Below are 16,413 nucleotides of genomic sequence, written 5' to 3' on the forward strand. Positions count from 1 at the left end.
AAGCTTCTCACGAGACAATGCCTTTGAAAAAAGATCTGCAAGGTTGTCCTGTGTTGGCACATAAGCCAAGTTGATCTCTCCTGCTGAGAGCCTCTCCCTGACATAGTGGTAATGCACCTCAATGTGCTTTGTGCGAGCATGAAAAACTGGGTTCCTCGCAACTTCCAATGCGCTCTGTCTGTCAGTGTAGATAGTGCTGGCAGTGTCCTATCCAACACCCAAATCAGCCATAAGGCGTCTGAGCCATACACACTCAACCGTAGCTGTGAAGACTACCCTGTACTCAGCTTCATAACTCGAAGTGGCCACAGTAGGTTGCTTCTTGGTCAACCATGATATACATGAACTGCCAAGCATGAAACAAAAACCACTTGTGGACACTCGCGTGTCAAACCAACCAGCCCAATCTGAGTCCGAAAAAGCATGTAAGTCTGGCGGCAATGATCCCCCCTTGGGATAAAACAAGCCAAGATGTAAAGTGCCACTAAGGTAGCGGAAAATCCTCTTGACAGCCTGCCAATGCTTAGACCCTGGGCTATGCATAAATCTGCTGACCTGTGAGACTGCAAACTGAATATCCGGCCTCGTGTTGCATACATAAATGAGGCAGCCAACAGCAGTTTGGTAAAGAGTGACATCAGCAGGATCGCCAGCATCATGTAGAGTCAACTTCAAACCTGTTTCCATGGGAGTGGCAATAGGTTTGCAATCCTCAAGTCCAAACTTACATAGCAATGTCTCTATGTAACTTTTTTGACACAAGGCAATACCACCATCACAGTGCTTAAACTGTATACCCAAGTAATGATGCAACAGTCCCAAATATTTCATCTTGAAAGTAGCATTCAAAACAGCCTTAAATTCAGCAATATGTCTCTCATTTGGTCCAGTGATCAGCAAATCATTAACGTAAAGAACCACAATGCGAAGTACATCACCCTCACGCTTTACATACAATGTGCTTTGTGTTGGACTGTTACGAAAGCCTTGTTTGACCAAATGAGTGTCAGCTTTCTCATACCAAGCACGAGGAGATTGCTTCAACCCATACAAAGCCTTGTTACACTTGCACACTTTGTCCTCTTGTCCTTTTTATGACAAAACCGCGAGGCTGCGTTACATAAACTTCCTCAAATATGTCAACATTCAAGAAAGCAGTAACAATGTCTGATTGATGTACATCCCAACCAAAATGAGCTGCCAATGCACATAGAAAACGCATAGTAGTCATACGACAAGTGGGAGCAAAAGTCTCTTCATAATCTATTCCTTTTTGTTGTGCATAACCCTTTGCAACAACTCAAGCCTTATGGCGATCGATCTCACCATCCGGCTTGCGTTTCAACTTGTAAACCCACTTTGTACCAATGGCCTTTTTGCCAGGAGGAAAATCAAATAAAGTCCATGTGTCATTTTCTATAAGTGCATCATATGCTGATTGCATGGCAGCCATCCAATTTTCTGAATTTTGTGCTTCATCAAAAGTCAGAGGCTCCTCAACATCATGTAAGCTAGACACAGCCAAAGCATAACAATCTGATGCATAAGATGCATGGCGAGAGCCTGAACGAGTACGACTAGACAAAGGTGCATCCAAATGACTGTCACGGAAAGTGTGCACCAGCCATTTTGGCATACCTCTAGCCTCCTCATTTTCAGCCCTTTCCTCATCAAGTACATCATGTACATCTGCATCAGTAATAGGCTAATCTAAAACATTTTCAGAAACCCCCATAGGCTGTACATTTGCCTCATTGGAACTTACATTCGTATTTCCACCACTGAAAAGAGGCAACAAAGTGTCATAAATGTCCTGTGAGCTTACATTACTATCTCTAGTACATGACAGCAAGGGCTGAACATAATCTTCCACAAACACTACATCCCAAGAAACCAGAATACGTTTTGTTTGCGGATGATACAACTTGTAATCTTTGCTTTCAACACTATAACCAACAAAAATACATTTGACAGCCTTATCATCCAATTTTCTGTGCTACACTTGTGGCACCAAAGCATATGCCAAACAACCAAAAACACGCATGTGCTCAATAGAAGGCTTTCTATCATGCCATGCTTCATATGGAGTAATAGACTGCAAAGTTTTTGTGGGACACCTGTTAAGTACATAAGTGGCGCACATGATGGCCTCAAGCCAAAAAGAATGCGGCAAAGCTTGACTTTTGACCATACATCGTGCCATTTCCGTCAGTGACCTGTTTTTCCTCTCAGCAACACCATTTTGTTGAGGTGTATAAGGCACTATACGTTGGTGTTTTATCCCACGACTAGCCAAAAATTCATTAAATTCATGAGACATATACTCCCCCCCTCGATCGGAACGGAGGGTGCCCATAGTACATTTTGAGACATTTTCAGCCATAGCCAGAAATTGTTTGAAGCACATAAAAACTTCGGACTTCGCTTTAAGCAGAAATACCCATGCATGCCTGGAGTAATCATCAATGAAAGTCACGAAGTACAGGTAATTGCCCAAGGACGGAGTTTGCATGGGCCCACAAACATCACTATGCACAAGCTGCAACCTGCATGTGGCCCGAACTCAACCATCCTTTGGAAATTTAGAATGTTGCATCTTACCCAAAATACATCCTTCACAAACATGTTTGACAAGTGCTTCAAGAGGTGGCAAAGAAGCAACCATATCAGATTTCTGCAAACGCAGCAAACTGGCAAAATTCAGATGACCAAAACGACCAAAACGTGCATGCCAAACTTTTGCATTTGAAATAGCCCTTGAATCTGCAATAGCGTTTGCAAAATTTTGTCCACACTTGTCATACAAAGTGAGCTTGTACAGCCCACGACACAAAAGCCCAGATACAACAATTTCATCACCAAAACTGAGATCATGAACTATACATCTGTCATCCACAAATTTGACTACAAGTCCAAGTCTAGTAAGTGCGGATACAGACAAGAGATTCTTCTTGATCCCAGGTACATAAAGTGCATCAACAAGTGTGAAGGAACTGCCATTAGCAGCAGTGAGCACAACCTTTCCAACTCCTTGAACTGGATAAGAGGCGTTGTTGGCACAAGTGACTAAATTCCCATGAGGAACAGACTCAAGAGAGGTAAACAATTCACGATGTGAGGTAATGTGCTTTGTAGGACCACTGTCGAAATGACACACATGTGAATCTGCAGCACAACTGACAAGCATGCATCATGGATAGCAGGATTGTAAGTGCACTCTGCGCTAAAAGCCCATTCTGCATCAACATCAACAATACAGTCTCCTTTCACAGAAGACTCAACAATGGCTGCATTTGTAGTGGAACCAGCATTTGCAGTGGAACCACCCTCTTTCTTCTTAGCCTCTTTGGCCTTCAACTTAGGACACGACTTGATCAAGTGATCATTGGCTTTACAATAATGGCAACGCATCTTGTTTTTGCCCTTATCACCAGAATTTCGAGACGAATTGTTGCCAGCAGAAGAATTAGGAACATAATTTTTTCCACTTGCAGCAGAACCATAAGAAGTGGCTGCATTGCTGCTACCACCCTTTCTTTGAGAAGCAATAAAAGCCTGTTCAACTGCACGCTGCCTAGTCCTATTTTTTTTGGAAAGTGACTCTTGCAAAAAGCAATGTGAATAATGCATCAAACTTGACAACTTCAGGATTTCCTTGGGTCATAAGTCTCCAAGTACTAGCAAAAGTCTGGTAAGAATCTGGTAAGGCATCAAGAACAGTCTGCACAAGGGAACTGTCTAAAATAACTTCACCTGCAGAAATAAGTTGCTCATTGATATCCTTGACACTATCAAGGAAAGTGTCCATATCATCTTCCTCATGCATAATGTTCGACTCCAGCTCTTTACGCAGCAAAGCAATTTTAGCCTCATTGCGGCTTGCATAAAGACCTGCTAGAATATCCCAAGCCTGTTTTGCAGATTTTGCTGAATAGATGTGAGGAACAATCACAGACAACCCAATCATGCATGAGCCTGCGATTCATTAACATCCCAACGAGCTTTTTGCCGTAGGCAAAACAACTCTAACAACTGCAATCCTTGCAGCAAGACTTGCAACATCCTCAACATCGCCTACATCCTCAGAACCAGGACGTACATCAATGCCCTTCACAATGTTCCAGACACCCTTTGACACAAGAACATGTTGCATCATATAAGCCCACATAGGGTAGTTTTCCCCATCCAACCTGTCCTCAACAGCAACAAACATCTTGAACACATCTGTGTTGTTGTTGTCAGCCATGGTAAATGTTGCACCTGATGTGAAAACTGCCCAAAAATAGGAGAAACGGAGCGGGAACAACCTGTGCTATATAGCACAAACCGTAGAAGACTATAAGGCACCTGTTATGCAGAAAACGGCACTGACAGAAATTCTGCACAAAATGACGAAATAGCCTGTGCAGTACTGCCTGTAGTGGAAACGGAGGCCGAAATGAGCCCAAATCAAAATTTTGAGCAGACCAACCTCTCCGAGTCTCCCCAAAAAAAATTTCGACCTGCGAACGCTCGCCAAAGCTCACTGAAATCGGAGAAAGTGAGCAGGCGTGTGCTGGAGCAGCTGGCAACTAAGCTCGAGAGGACGTGACTTGCTCTAATACCAATTGTTGGAATTAGGGTTGCAGAGAAACACACACACCTTGGAGAAGACAAAGGAAGCTCAAGGCACACAATAGAGAGTATGTTCCTTAGTGTGCAATGGAAAGATAGATATATACAATGCACTGGGGAAAAAACCTCCTAAAGAGGGAAAAAATGCCCCGGCGGTCCTAGTGTGTTCACACACATCACTACCACATGTATATGGTAACACGCGAGCGTGTTTTGCTCTACATTTTTGGTCTCGATCTATGATTGTGTGGCCATTTAGAGCTTCCATTTTTGACTCCCAGCTACTACAGGTTGAGTCTAGTACTCCCATAGGTGTTCCCATTTGCAGTTGATGGCATCTTCTGCAGTGTTTTGGCTTGCATAACGATTTCAACAGAGCAGGTGTCCTGTGGTTTGTGTATGATTTTATGGGATATTGACTGGATTTTACTCACCATAGTTTGTGATTGAGCTTGGCTCTCACTTTTGACAGGTTTTGTCAGTTTGGACATAGTTTGGAGTTCTTGTATCCACTCTCGTAGGAGTGAGGATTTGCATATGTTTGTGTGGCTACAATACAGGCTAGTCATAGCCCGTTTCATAGGTTTTTTGCAGATTCTTATAGGAAGTTTCTCTTGTGGGATGTGTTTTGAGCTAGTTTGCTCTCTACTTGTGTATATGGTTATGCGCTTTATGCTTGGTTGAGCAGTTTGTCCCTGTTTATGCTTGCAGAGTTTACAGATTGTGGAGTTGCTTTATCCATATGTGAGCATCGAATTTAATACGATTGATCATGCTTTTGAGCATTCTGTAGTGGTCGAGTCGCATCCCACTTTGTTGCCAAATTGGCATGGTTTATGGTTGAGATTATACTTGAGGTTTTTCTCAATTTACAGGGGAGATTCTGTCAAAGTTTTCCTTGAGTTCTTGCCATACTTCCATTCACTTATGGTTGTAGATATGTGTGACAATGAGAGACAACGATCTTGTTCTTGCCGATAATTGCATTGTTGGCATTGTGCTCACACAGGGCACATTGGGCACCGTTGTTTCATACGCATGAGACAACAGTAGACATGTATGTGAGATGCAGATACGACTTTGACACAGGTTAGAGAGGTAGTTCCAGTGGTAGTCTATGCAAGTGACGGTGATGTCACGCTTGCCTCCAGTGTACCTCTTGCAGATTTGTCTATGGTTAACACACTTTCTCCACAGTGGTTACTAGATAGCTATGTTGATTTCCATGTCGCACCATGTCATGAGTGGTTTAGCACATTTTCTAGTGGAAGACTTGGCTGTGTGTACTTGGCCGATAGTTCGGCGTGTGACATAGAGGGTGCATGAGATGTTTGTTTGTCTTTGCCTAGTGGTGCATCATACACGCTATGTTCCTCAACTGAGACAGAGCTTGATCTCAATGAGACAGTTGGAAGCTTTTGGTTGTCATGTACTGCTTAGAGAGAATTCTTTCCAGATGCATTAGAGTTCATTAGTGATTGCCATAGGAGCCCACAACGGCTTGGTATATCCTATGCATGCGTCTGAGGTTCGAGACGGTGTAGTCTCAATTTTGTTGCAGCCATGTTTGGAGCGAGAGATGAGGCGTGTCTCTTTTGTGGATGTGCTGCAGAGAGAAGACCGTGCATCTGTCTTGTGGTGATGTTCATGCATACAATGGTATCTATAGGGATGCATAGCTTGGTCAGTCATCAGTTGAGATGACATCAGTTGAGCCAGAGACTGATGCATTGTTCTATGATGCGTCTGATACATTTGAGGGTGACATTGTCCTTCAAACAATTGTGTGCAATTGGAATGGTGCTAGTTTTTTGGTTTTGCACTCACTCTCAGCAGATATGCCTTTGCCAGATGATGCAACATGGTGATGCATAGTCAAGTGGTTCCTGATGAGGATGCATATGGCACTGAGGTTGCTAATAGGGATAGGTTGCCACACATAGTGCATGTTTCATCGGCTTTTGTGTCTCTCATGTTTGACCTTTTGGTCTCGAGACCTGATCTTGCTTATGCGGTTGGTGCATTTGCAATGGGAGTTGTCAGTCGTGCGTTGACTGACATTGGCATTGTGCATTGTGGAGCCATGCACGTCATCACTCAATACTTGCATCATGAGTCTCATCGTAGCTCGAACCCTCGTGGTATGCATGTTGCATCTACACTAGAGTTGTTATAGAGTGAGCCAGTGGGCATAGGTTGAGAGCCGTCTTCTCTCACCTCTTGTATATACTAGTTGTAGGCTAGTCTTATCGCCACTTATCGGCACACAGCCTTTAGTCGAAGAATGTTAGGTAAAGCCGATGTGCCTCACCGTGCTTTGCCCGTGTCCGTCAGCTAGTGTCCGATGACCCACATTTATCTCCTTATACTTTATACATACAAAGAATAAGGAGCTCTCATTAATTTTGACATGGTGCTCATATAGTGAGATTTGGGAGCTCCACCCGACATCCTGTGTAGTCTCTCTCTCTCTCTCTCTCTCTCTCTCTCTCTCTCTCTCTCTCTCTCTCTCTCTCTCTCTCTCTCTCTCTCCACACACGCACCACATTCATGCACTCACAACCCCCTACCAACCACCTTATGCTCCCTGGCTATCAACCTCACATACCCATGGTGTGGCCACTGGCGGCACTCACTGGCATGCAGACTCTCTTTCCCCCTCGTTTGCTACACACGGCTTTGCTCAACCCCCTCAAGTGGAACTTGCCATACAGCTCACACCTGGTGGTAAGTACATAGTCAACCATCTCTCTCTCTCTCTCTCTCTCTCTCTCTCTCTCTCTCTCTCTCTCTCTCTCTCTCTCTCTCTCTCTCTCTCTGTGAGCTATCTATGCTCTACACATCCGATGACCCCAAGGCCACAAGTTGCCCTCTATGTTTTGAAGAAACCCTTCAGGAGGGGTTTTTGGCAACCTATGGACCCAAGGCCATAGGGTGCTCTCTATGCCATTGAACAACCCTCATTGTTTTGGTATCCTATGGACCTAGGTATAAAGCACTATTTTGTCTCTCTATGCTAGTAAGAACTAATCTTTGTTTTATATTGGCACCCTTTGGCCTGAAGACCATAGGGTCCGCTCTGTGCTAGTAAGAATCGATCTATTCTCTATATTCTCTATATTCAGGCCATAGGGTCCCCTGTATGTTAGTAAGAACCTCTCTATGCTCTACACATACTATGACCCCAAGGGCACAAGGTGGCCTCTATGTTTTGAAGAAACCCTTCATGATGGTTTTTTGGAAACCTATGGACCCAGGGCCATAGGGTGCTCTCTATGCTAGTAAAAACACTATTTGCTCTATATCCCGGAGACTTTGTGGGCTGAAGGCCATAGGTTGCCCTCTATGCTAGTGAGAACCTCTGTTTTCTCTACATTGACACCCTGTGGCCTGAAGGCCATAGGGTTCCTTGTATGCTAGTAAGAAGCTCTCTATGCTCTATGCTCTATGCTCTATATTGACATCCTATGGCCCCATGTATAAAGCACTATTTGGTCTCTCTATGTTAGTAAGAACCGATCTATGCTCTATACTGGCACCCTATGGCCTGAAGACCATAGGGTCCCCCCTATGCTAGTAAGTAACTCTCTATGTTCTACACATCCTATATGTTTTGAAGAAACCCTTCATGAGGGTTTTTTGGCAACCTATGGACCCAGGGCCATAGGATTCTCTCTATGCCATTGAGGAGACCTTGTGAGCTGAAGGCCATAGGGTCCCCTCTATGCTGTTAAGAACCTTTGTTTTCTCTACGTTGACACCCTGTGGCCTGAAGGCCATAGGGTTCCCTCTATGATAGTAAGAAGCTCTATATGCTCTATGCTCTATATTGACATCCTATGGCCCCAAGGCCACAAGGTGCCCTCATAGTTTTGTAAAAACCCTCATTGTTTTGGCACATTATGCTCCAAGGTATAAAGCACTATTTGGTCTCTCTATGCTAGAAAGAACCAATCTATGCGCTATATTGGGACCCTATGGCGTTCAGGCCATAGGGTTCTATGTATGCTAGTAAGAACCTCTCTATGCTCTACACATCTTATGACCCTAAGGGCACAAGGTGCCTTGTATGTTTTAAAGAGACCCTTCATGAAGGTTTTTTTGGCAACCAATGGACCCAGGGCCATAGGGTACTCTATATGCCAGTAAAAAACACTATTTCTCTATATTGATGAGACCTTGTGGGCTGAAGGCCATAGGGTCCCCTTTATGCTAGAACCTCTGTTTTCTCTATATTGAGACCATGTGGCTTGAAGGCCATAGGGTTACCTCTATGGTAGTAAGAAGCTCTCTATGCTCTATGCTCTATGCTCTATGCTCTATGCTCTAAATTGACATCCTATGGCACCAAGGCCCCAAGGTACCCTCATTGTTTTGACACCTTAAGGCCCCATGTATAAAGCACTATTTGGTCTCTCTATGCTAGTAAGAACCGATCTATGCTCCATATTGGGAGCCTGTGACCTTCAAGCCATAGAGTCCCCTGTATTCTTGTAATAACTTCTCTATGCTCTACACATCTTATGACCCTAAGGGCACAAGGTGCCCTGTATGTTTTAAAGAAACCATTCATGATAGTTTTTTGGAAACCTATGGACCCAGGTCCATAGGGTGCTCTCTATTCCATTAAAAAACACTATTTTCTCTATATTGAGGAGACCTTGTGGGCTGAAGGCCATAGGGTCCCCTCTATGCTAGCAAGAATCTCTTTTATCTCTATATTGACACCTTGTGGCCTAAAGGCCATAGGGTTCCCTCTATGGTAGTAAGAAGCTCTCTATGCTCTTTGCTCTATGCTCTATGCCCTAATTTGACATCCTATGGCCCCAAGCACTATTTGGTCTCTCTATGCTAGTAAGAACCGATCTATGCTTCATATTGGGAGCCTGTGGCCTTCAGGCCATAGAGTCCCCTGTATTCTAGTAAGAACCTCTCTATTCTCTACACATCTTATGACCCTAAGGACACAAGGTGACCTGTATGTTTTAAAGAAACCATTCATGACAGTTTTTTGGCAACCTATGGACCCAGGTCCATAGGGTGCTCTCTATGCCAGTAAAAAACACTATTTTCTCTATATTGAGGAGACCTTGTGGGCTGAAGGCCATAGGGTCCCCTCTATGCTAGTAAGAACCTCTGTTATCTCTATATTGACACCCTGTGGCCTGAAGGCCATAGGGTTCCCTCTATGGTAGTAAGAAGCTCTCTATGCTCTTTGCTCTATGCTCTATGCTCTAAATTGACATCCTATGGCCCCAAGCACTATTTGGTCTCTCTATGCTAGTAAGAACCGATCTATGATCCATATTGGGAGCCTGTGGCCTTCGGGCCATAGAGTCCCCTATATTCTAGTAAGAACCTCTCTATGCTCTACACATCTTATGACCCTAAGGACACAAGGTGCCTTGTATGTTTTAAAGAAACCATTCTTGACAGTTTTTTGGCAACCAATGGACCCAGGTCCATAGGGTGCTCTCTATGCCAGTATAAAACACTATTTTCTCTATATTGAGGAGACCTTGTGGGTTGAAGGCCATAGGGTCCCCTCTATGCTAGTAAGAACCTCTGTTATCTCTATATTGACACCCTCTGGCCTGAAGGCCATAGGATCCCCTCTATGGTAGTAAGAAGCTCTCTATGCTCTTTGCTCTATGATCTACATAGAGATCCTATGGCCCAAAGGCCACAAGGTGCCCTCATTGTTTCAGATGGAAAGTAGGGCACCTTGTGACCCTAGGGTTTATAGATTTAGGTCCCTAATAAGAGTTTTTCGTTTTACAAATTTAGGTCCCTAATAAGTGTCTTCTGTTTTATATTTTTAGGTCTCTAATTAGAGTATTCTGTATTACAGTTTTAGATCTCTAATTAGAGATTTTTCTGTTTTATAGTTCTACAGTCTACAGTTTTAGAGATGCAATCAATGATTTTTGTTTATTGTTCTAGAGAGAGGTGATTCACAACTTAGCTAAAACGTAATTAGATTAAGAACATTTAAAACCGAATTAAGTAAAAAGATTAGGGTTTCTACAGGTTACCTCTGAGTAAATCTGTGTTTGATGAAAATCGGTTGCACCAGTAGCAAGCAGTAACTTAGGTGTGTTGAGGCCGCGACGATGATGGTAATAGATCTGTGTTTGGGAGGTCGTGACAACAGTCCTTCTGTTGAAGGTTGTGGCGATGTCTTTGCGTAGATCTGTGTGCGCATCGCAACGATGGCGTAGAACTGTATGCGTAGGGAGAGAGGGAGAGAGAGACAGAGAAAGACAAGCTATGTGCAGGTTTCTGTGTAGGTTTCGAGCAAGAAACAAGAGAGAGAAAGAGAGCAACAGTGCGGAAAAAATTGTGGTAGAGAGAGAAAGAGAGAGATAAGGTTAGTTAGGTTAGGTTAGAAATTCAAAATTTGAATTTTGAATGTAGGGGTTGTTCTCACGGGTTTGCAGTCGAGATTACTAGAGTTCTAGGCTTTGTGCGAAAATGAGACATAGCTCGTCGGCTCCGGAATTGAAAGAGCTTTTCAGGAAGAAAAAGAGTATGGAAAAAAAAAAGTTGGTGCAAGGCTTTGTCGATGTCCATATCTTTGAAGTACGAGTGGAACGATACCCATGAAGAAAAATTTGACTTCAGAATCAAAATCTGCATAGTAAAAAAATACACTAAAAATAGCTAAATTTTAAAAAAATTATCCTGAAAATTGTGCGCTATTTTTTTGTCCGATATCAATAAGTGTATTTGAAAACCCATTATGACAAAGTTTGTCGTAGCGTAATTTTTAAAAAAATTATTTTTTATTATTTTTTTAATTTATTCCACTTGCGGATATCCCTTGAATGGCCGAAATTATTATGAAGACACCTCAGCCACCCCTAGACTCACACCATAGGACGGCAATGTTGGAGGTCAAGGATCAAAGCGTGCACTCAGTTCCATTTGAAAATCCTATGTCCTAGGATTTTCTTCTTCTATCTTGTGAGATCCTTGTGGCCCTACGGTGGCAATGTGAAAGCTTGTGGACCTAGGGCCATAGGGTGGCAATGTATAAGCTCAAGAGCCATAAGTTGCCCTATATTCCATTTGGAAATCCTATGGCCCTAGGGATTAGGGGCGACAATAGATAAGCTCCAATACATAGCCCTATGTTCCAGTTGGAGATCCTATGGCCCTAGGTCCACGACAATGTATAAGCTCAAGAGCCATACGTTGCCCTACTTTGTAGTTGGAGATCATATGGCCCTAGGGTCATGGGGTGGCAATATGTAAGCTCAAGGGCCATAGGCTGCCACATGTCCCATATGGAGATCCTACGGCCCTAGGGCCATGGGGTGGCAATGTATAAGCTCAATGGCCATACATTTCCTATGTTCCATTCGGAAATCCTATGGCCCTAGGGTAATGGGGTGGCAATGTATAAGCTCAAGGGCCATACATTGCCTATGTTCCATTTGGAAATCCTATGGCCCTAGGGTCATGGGGTGCCACATGTCCCATATAGAGATCATATGGCCCTAAGGCCATGGGGCTGCATTGATATCTTGGCCACCCTTGAACCCGCACCCTTGAGCTTAGGGGCCTTAGGTTCTCTTATTGTATGTTGTGAGATCTTGTGGCCCTAGGGCCATAGGGTGGCAATGTATAATCTCAAGGGCCATACATTGCCTATGTTCCATTTGTAGATCCTATGGCCCTAGGGTCATGGGGTGGCAATGTATAAGCTCAAGGGCGATAGGGTGCCACATGTTCCATATAGAGATCCTATGGCCCTAGGGTCATGGGGCTGCATTGATATCTTGGCCACCTTTGACATCGTGGCCATAGGTTGTCTTTTTGTATGTTTTGAAGTCTTGTGGTCCTAGGGCCATAGGGTGTCAATGCTCACACCCTTGGCATTAGGGCCATAGGTTGTCTTTTTATATGTTTTGAAGTCTTGTGGCCCTAGAGCCATAGGGTGTCAAAGCTCACACCCTTGGGCTTAGGGCCATATGTTGTCTTTTTGTATGTTTTTAAGTCTTGTGGCCCTAGGGCCATAGGGTGTCAATGTATAAGCTCAAGGGCCATACATTGCCCTATGTTCCATTTGGAAATCCTATAGCCCTAGGGTCATGGGGTTGCAATGTATAAGCTCAAGGACCATACATTGTCGTATGTTTCATATGCCGATCCTATGGACCTAGGGTCATGGGGTTGCAATATATAAGCTCAAGGGCCATACATTTTCGTATGTTTCATTTGGAGATCTTATGGCCCTAGGGTCATGGGGTGCCATAGGATGTATATATACTTGACATGAAACTCCCTATGGCCCTAAGGCCATAGCATATATATATATACTTTACATGAAACTCCGTGAGGTGATCTTGAGGACAACCCTATGGCCTTCAGGACTTAGGGAGCTAATATAGAGCAAATATGCTTTATGCTGGCAAAGAGAGCTATGGCCCTGGGGCCATATCAAAACAATGAGGATTTTTTGGAAACAATGAGGGCGCCTTGTGGTCTAGGGGCCATAGGAAGTCAATATAGATTATAGAGCATAGACAATAGAGCATAGAGCACAAAGAGATTCTTAGTAGCATAGAGGGAACCCTATGACCTTCAGGCCATAGGATGCTTCTCATGAAACACCCACATACATACTTGTTATGCTTTATTCTACGTAAATCAATATACTCTGCAAGCGGTTTGTTTAACAATTATTCTTGCAAATCTTCTTGCAGGTATGGCTAATTTCAATCATGGTGATAGAGTGTGCATGTTTGTAGCAACCCAAAAGGTTGCCATTGGGATTGTATTTGAAATAAATCCAAGTACATATTGTTCTGGCATGCTTATTGGGGAAGGCAATGTATCGGTGTCAGTTGATTTGTGTTTTGAAAAGAAAGCACTCATCCCTTTTCCAACAATGGATGCATTGACATGAGTAGGAGATGCTTTTCATAGTATTGTAAAATGGAGTAGTGGGTTGTTGCAACATATAAATGAGATGCACTACAAAGGGGCTTCTATGCATGAGGCTGACAAAGCAGAAGGAGCCTTGGATGCACAATGTAATGTAATGAGCTACAGAGAGGTTTGGAAGGATAAGAGGTTTCAACTTTGGGATGAAAGCAAAACACATGTAGTAGCCGAAGGGGTTGTCATGTATGTGTGTCCGTTTGACTCTGTAAACTTTGGTGAGCTAGGTGAAGATAACATTGGTATTGGTATCGAAACATCCTATGCAGATGAGGCTACTATTTTTGCAGAAGCTAGTGTATGCAGCATTAATCTAGTTTGTTGGCCTATCAAGAGAGTGACAACTATGGATGGAAAAGAATTGTTATGCTATGAGGATCTACATGCTATGCATGCGTTACAAGACACATGCATTGAATCATCTTATTTAGTAGAGCCTATTTCAAAAAAGCAGAAATATTGCTTTGTAAATAGGAAGCCAAAAATGTCAGTGAAAGCTTCTAAGAGATCCAATCAAGCATCTCTAGCATCTGCCCAGCTTGTTTCAACCATAGATTTTTGTTCCAAAAGGTGTTGTCAATATGCCAAGCGAGATAAGGTCATGGCTATGCGCAATGAATTTTGGGGACAAAGTTTGCAATATAGAACAAACTATGTGTATGATACAATGTTGACTGCATGTCATGAGAACAAAACAACTACAAAGACATGCTATGTGTTTTCTTTTAATGGCAGTGAGGTTTGCAGTAGAGCTTGGTACGAAATTCATGGCATTCCAAAAACTTCATTTTATCGTTATCGTGAACATTTTGAGAATGGGGTTAGACGCTTAGTGCATGGTAATGATGGTGTCATGAGAAAAGGAAGAGACCATACAAAAACAGGAAGGGCATTGATGCGCTCTTTTGTTGATGAAAACTCGGAGAGAATGCCACATAAGAGTAGAACCATGGAAGATGGTACTAGGGAAACTTTGCTTGCAATACCAAACACGTACAAGCAAGTAGACATTTTACATGATGTCAATAAAACACTTGACAGTATGAGTCTCAAGCCAATGTCTAGCACGGCATTCAATAGGATTTGGAATACAGAGTTTGCTAATGGGACATTGTCAAAAACAAGTGAGTTCTCCAAATGTGTTGTACGTAGTCTAATAAAGTCTCAACTAGAGTAAACAAAGGATGACAAGATGATTGCATGTTTGAAGGATGAACGTCGAATTCACATGTTGAAACAACAAAGTTGTAGGAATGTGTACTACACCTGGCGTAAGTTCTCCCAGTTGCAAAAGGATAAGTATTTATGCATTATACATGATAAAATGGATTAAAAAAAGACAGCAATACCTAGGTTTCTTGTGAACTCAAAAGATTATGCGAATACATATCAATTGCAAGTATCATTAACAGGTATGATAACACATGGACATGGTCATGGAATGTATGGTCACTTCTCACTTAATGGTCTATGGCCTTCAGATCCCAATGCTACAATTGGTTCCCTTGCATTATGCTTACAGAATCTAGAAGGAACAGAAAACCATGGACAAGGAGATTTATTCCATGACGGTATGCCACGCAACAATGTAACGTTATTCAATGCATTGAACTCAAGGAGAGCTCTAGACCTCCAAAACAAAATGAAGCAAGAGCGTGAGAGGAATGCACCAACAATGACACCACCGTTGGCCATCCAGGGATGTAATGAAGAGATTGTACACATACAATCAACTTCCTCTCAATGTGTTCTGGATACCATATCCACTCCTGTATTTCAAAAATTGCCTGAGAATCTTTTGCTACAGCTAGATAATTGTGCAGGAGAGAATAAAAATCAATATTTGTTTGCATACTTATCCTTGTTAGTAGCAAAAGGAGTTTTCAAAACCGTGCATTTGGGATTCTTAATGGTGGGTCATACACATGAGGACATAGATGCAATGTTTAGTAGGTTCTCAGAAAGATTGCGAACAAGAATGACATTCACTTTTCCACATCTGATGGAACATTTTCAGAAATGTGAAAGCTCAGCTCCAACACCATTTTTTATGACACAAGTTCCCGAGTTTAAATCCTTTGTGCAAGGGTAAATGTGTGACGGACAAGATGCTCTAGTTGGACACTCTAAGCCACTTCAATTTCGTTTCTATATGCAAGGTGAAGTCCCAGTAATGTAGTACAAAATTCATCCCAAATCGCCCGATTGGATGCCAAAGGAGTCGGGAATTGAGTTGTGGAAAAAAGATGACCAAGGAAAACCAAAATTACCAATAGGCTGTCCACATGTGGTACCTATAGCAAACTATGTGAGAGATAGTCCGCTTGTTATTCAAGGGATTAAGTCATATCTTGAATTTTAGAAAAGATGTTCTCTATTAAAGGGAAAGGACTATGACTCCACAAAATACATGGAGCCTGTTATCACTTATTGGCAAAACATAATCAATGAGCTTGAACAACCAACCAATAAACACATTGGTGATATACAACATTTTGGCCAAAGACTATAGGGAGTCATCGAATGCAAGAGATAGAGGAGGACAGAGATGAGTTTCAAGGATATGAAGAATTGAATGATCACTATGTTGGTCCTCAAAGTGCAAGGCCACAAGAGGCCTTTAGGCCTCAAATTGATGTAAGAAAAGGGGATCTTGTTCTTGTGAGACCCGCAGATCCTGAATATCCGACATGGCTAGGAGTGGTCGAGTCAAACGTTGATGTAGACAAATCATCTCCTAACTACAAGAAAGTTTTGATTCAGTATTGGGCACCAAAACATCGAAAACGAAATCCCACAATCCAAGAACAGTATGAGGATTGTTGGAAAAAGAGTTGGTGCTGCAATCTT

Source organism: Adiantum capillus-veneris, chromosome 1, assembly GCF_014529385.1.
Source record: "Adiantum capillus-veneris isolate H3 chromosome 1, ASM1452938v2, whole genome shotgun sequence".
Classification (NCBI taxonomy): domain Eukaryota; kingdom Viridiplantae; phylum Streptophyta; class Polypodiopsida; order Polypodiales; family Pteridaceae; genus Adiantum; species Adiantum capillus-veneris.